Here is a 4,993-nt window from a genome sequence, read left to right on the forward strand (position 1 = left end):
GAAAATTGACTTTTACTTGAATTAAAACATATTCTAACTAATTAGACACACTAAAGTAAAGGGGGATTGAGTTTTAGACGAAGTTGAAACAAACAAACAAGTATGAAAAACTAGACAGATTGTAAAACAAATTTGAGAAATAAGATGATGGATGGGATAGCTAGAGGCTTTTTCTCCACACATGACATGTATGAAAATAATTCGATTTCCAATTACTACTTCATTGAATTATGAACGATAATGCTCCAAATTAACCGTGACATCACTAGTTAACTCTCAGATTTTCCTAGTTTTATTAGATTGGATGACATCATTCGACAACCCAAAACATTCTTCAAAAGTTCCCTACATGACATCATAATAGAGATACAATCAAAGATCATTACGTTTAATGAAAATCATAAGCATTGACAAAGCACTTGCAACTATGACATCATGTCATTCATGCTAGGAATTGAACTTAACGCGATCGTTTATAAGCGACCTCCACTACTTATGAATATAAGTTTGTAACGATTACGTGAAACTTACTTATATTCTAGCATCGGATTTATGCATGCCAATTAAGTGTCGACCCTTAATCAACAAATACAAATAAGTTATCAATCAAATAGTTAAGCCAATTTCATTCACAATTCAAGAGTTCATAACTGGAATTTATCAAATTATATTGCAATAAACATAGTCATGGCTTTGAAATCACCCCTAGCCAAGAAGGGTTTAGCCACTCATATTTACAACAAAATGAAAGGAAATGAATTTAAACATTAGAAACAAAAGAAAGAAAACACCTAAACGCTCCAACGATCCAAGTTGGACAACAAGCATGTCCAAGCACTTTTCTTCCCTTCCTTTGCTACGGCACAAGGTGTTGGTGAGTGTTTGAAGGTTTGTTTGTATGGAGGAATGGATGTGAAGATAAATGGATGTGTTTGGATGAAGGTTGTGTTGAAATATGAGTGAATGATCTAACAAAGTATGAACTAAATTTATGTTACACACACTTCTTTTTATAGAGGAAGTGCATGGCAATGGAGGGGAACATGGAGTGGTGTAGCAATTGAGTGCAATGATTCAATGTAATGATGCATGAAATCTGAATTGATGGAGGGAATAAGGAATGGTGTAGCAATTGAGTGCAATGATTCAATGTAATGATGCACGAAATCTGAAATGATGGAGGGAACAAGGAATGGTGTAGCAATTGAGTGCAATGAGTGGTGTTTGGAATGATTCAAAGGTGAAAGTGAAGTGATGATGCAAAGCATGGGGGTAAAATGGAGTGGTGTTGTAGCTAGGGAACATGAATGATTGTGCACATGGTAGAGAAAGGAAAGGGAGGTGGAATGATGCAACGAATGAGTCAATGGATGGAAAATGGATGATGATGCACGGTATAGGAATCCAAAGGGGGTGCAATGGTGGTGCATAGCAATGATGGAAAGGTGAATGGTGGAGTGACACCCCTTTGTGGCTGAGCTCTTTGTCCTTTTTACATTAATTCTTCTTTCTCTTTAACACATTCCTAGCCCCTTTAGTCTTCAATTTCGTCCATCCACCTTGCTTCATGCATGTGCTATTCATTCGAAGCCCAAAACTGCTCCAAAATGCACCAAAATGCATCTTATTGCTGCATAAGGCCTATAGACCTACAAACACATGAAAATAGCTTAAAATACATAATTAACTAAGAAATAACAACATAAATGCATGAGAACAAGCTAACTCAGTCGCATAAATATGCTCCTATCGCCCCCTAATCCCAAGGTAATGGTCTATCTCTACCTTCTTCCTTCGACTTTGAACTCTATTGATTTGCTTTTTCTTTCTCAGGTAGTCGGTTACTGAAAAAGGCAAAAGTGATCACTACAGTTGGGGCTGGGAAAAAATTGACTAACTCCAAGAGGACTAAGACTACCGCGCAGGCTTTGCTGAGCAAATGGCCTCGTCAAGAGGCCGAGACGGCTATCGAACCCATTCAACCCGTAAAATAGGTCAAGAAGATGGCGAAGAAAGAAGAACGAGAGATTCATGTTATCTCTAGCCAGACTACGGGAGCGATAACTCCTAGTGTTTCCCCTTATGCCCCCGTCGTCTAAGCCTCAACAGAGAAACGGCCACTTTTGGCCAAAGAAATAACCTAAGTATGACCTATTTCTAAAGTCGTTGAACCAGTTATTGCTCCACTGGTCAAGGCATCTGCGGCTTTAGGGTCAGCTGCTGCACCCGTCTTGGAAGGGGCAATCCCCTCGGCCAAGAAAAATCTTCCAGAAAATCCAAAACAAACGACAGTCGTTCTAGAAGAGAGCAATGGGAATGACGAGATTCCACTTCAGAGTCTCCTTCAACCACGTAATCAACCTCCCCCCATGTCCGAGGTGGTTGTTCAAGTCGGCCTTCCTGTGGCCAATCGTGGAAAACAACCTGCCGTAGAGCCAAAAGCGACGACAGAAACGCCCGTTCAGCCGCAGGCCCATGACCTCAACATTCCTCCCCAAGAAGCCACTTCGACCTTCGTGAGTACCCCTACCGCTTCTCTTTGGTTTTTTTTTCTGCCTTAGAATTCTAAACTAGGAAGATACTAAATGTCAGGTGCCTACCCATTCTTTTCATCGAGAATTCTACGCGCCAAAGGGTCTTATCTATATTTCTTGGCCGCCTCAGTGGCCATCGAACGTAGATAACCTTCATCGGTGGTGTGAACTGAGAAGCAGTCTAAGACACTAGGCTCGGCCATTAAGTTCTTTAGGTTCGAGCAATGAACCCGAAGAAATGGCCGAAGTCTCCTCTTGGTAGGTTTAAAACAAAAACCTTCTTGCTATATTTTTTCATGATTTGCTTGCGCTTAAACTGTTGTCGTGTGCAGCCTTCATGGGAAGTCGAGTTTGATGCTCTTTTATTAAGCACTTCTGGAGCGGCTAATCCTTCGGCAACTACGACTGAACCCGCCGAATCAGCTACTCTGGTTCGGTTGCAAGAAGTTTTATCTCTCTCAGCGTCATAAGTCCTTGAACGCAAAGGTCTTGATTTGTTGGGTGCATGCCTGAACGATCTCAGAACTGATGGTTAATTGAGCGTCGAAGCTATCATTCAGGCGTCGTCCACCTTGAAGCGAGTTCAGGAATCTTTCAGTATTTTCAAGAATGCTTTTCGAGCTGACGATGACTTGAAAGCTACAATGGCCATTCAAGATACTCTTCGTCCGAAGATCGATGCTTTAAAGGTGAAAAAAGAGGCCCTGGCCGACCTCGACCGTTAAATGGCCAAACTGGCAAAATGAAGGTCGACCATTGCTTCTGAGCTTGCGAGGGACTTTGAGTCGGGCTGCAAATTTTGTTTAACCGAATACGCGGCAAACGTGAAGCGAGTCGAGCAGCTGAAGATGGACAAGAAGAACCGGTAAGCCGAGGTCATAATGGGCGAGGGGAGGTGGTTGAAGCTGAAGGCCCTTCTTGGAACTTTTCTTCCTTCATCACCCTAAAATTATTTGACTGTAAACCGACTTATCAATGAAATGAAACGAGCTTTTATTCTTGCATCTCCCATGTAACTAGGTAGTATTTTTTAAGAACTTTCCATTGATCGGCAACTTGTGAATAATATCGGTTCGATCTCTAAGATGGTATGCCCCCTTGCTGAGGACTTTATGTATGACAAACGGTCCTTCCGAATTCGACGACCATTTGTCGAGCCTGGGATCTTTAATTCCCACAGGTAGCACAGTTTGCCAAACTATCCCTCGTCGAATGTTTTTTGTTTGACTCTTTGATTATAAGCTCGCTTGACAATTTTCTTTTGTGCCACTAGAAGATTGTAAGCGTCAAGCCAATCTTCTTCCAAATCTTCTAACTCTTGTAACATGGCCTGGTTGTATTCGGTGTTGGACAAACTACTCTGCTCGATCGCGTTTAAAGAATTTACACTTAGCTTGACTAGTAACATCGCGTCATGTCCATAGGTTAATGCATATGGGGTGGTCCCCATTGCCGACCGGGGTGAAGTCCGGAATGCCCATAAGGCTTCATTCAATTTTAAATGCCATATGCCAGGTCTTTCTTTTATCATTTTTTTAAAAATGATGATCAAAACCTTATTACTTGCTTCAGCTTGTCCATTCGCTTGTGGATAGTATGGTGTGGACTGCTCAAGCCGAATTTTTAAGCTCGCCATATACTCTTTGAACCTTTCGGCTGTGAAGATTGTGCCATTATCAGTTCTGATCGTTTTTGGTATGCCGAATCTGGTCACAATATGTTCCTCCATAAAATCGCAAACCTTTTTGGATGTTAATTCGGCGTATGATTTTGCTTCGACCCATTTAGTGAAATAATCAGTTGCCACGAGTATCCATGCATGTTTCACTGCTTCAGAAGATGGCGTAATTTTGCCGATCATGTCCATTGCCCATCCTTTGAACGGCCAAGGTTTGGTGACCGAATAAAGTAATTCGGTAAGGGCTCATTGGATATGTCCATGAATTTGACACTGGATGCATCCTCGTGCATACTCGATGCAATCTTTCAATATGCTTGGCCATAAGTAACCGTGCCGGCGAAGTAGCCAACGCATCTTACGTCCTGATTGATGGGCTCCGCAAATTCCTTTATGTATCTCTGTGATTGCTTTGGCAGCTTCTTGCGGGCCGAGGCATAACAGCAATAAACTGTCTTCGCCCTTTCGATACAACTCATTTTGGTACGAGACGTAGTTTATGGCATGGACCCTTGTCTTTCGGTCGTGGTTGTCTCTAGGATTATCAAGGTATTGCATAATTGGCATTCTCCAGTTGTTTGGTAGCGTCTTGATCGGATCATATTTATATATATTTTTACTTCAAATTCACTCGTCTTTTCTTAGTTAGTTCCTTATATTTTTGAGCTATTTACGTTATTTTTGTGTTTATAGGATTTGTTATGCAAAGAAAATAAAAATAGAACAAGTGAAATTTTATGTAATAAATTTGTCAAAACTGTCTGTGTAGATCAGCTTTTAA

Source organism: Malus domestica, chromosome 15 (assembly GCF_042453785.1).
Source record: "Malus domestica chromosome 15, GDT2T_hap1".
Taxonomy (NCBI): domain Eukaryota; kingdom Viridiplantae; phylum Streptophyta; class Magnoliopsida; order Rosales; family Rosaceae; genus Malus; species Malus domestica.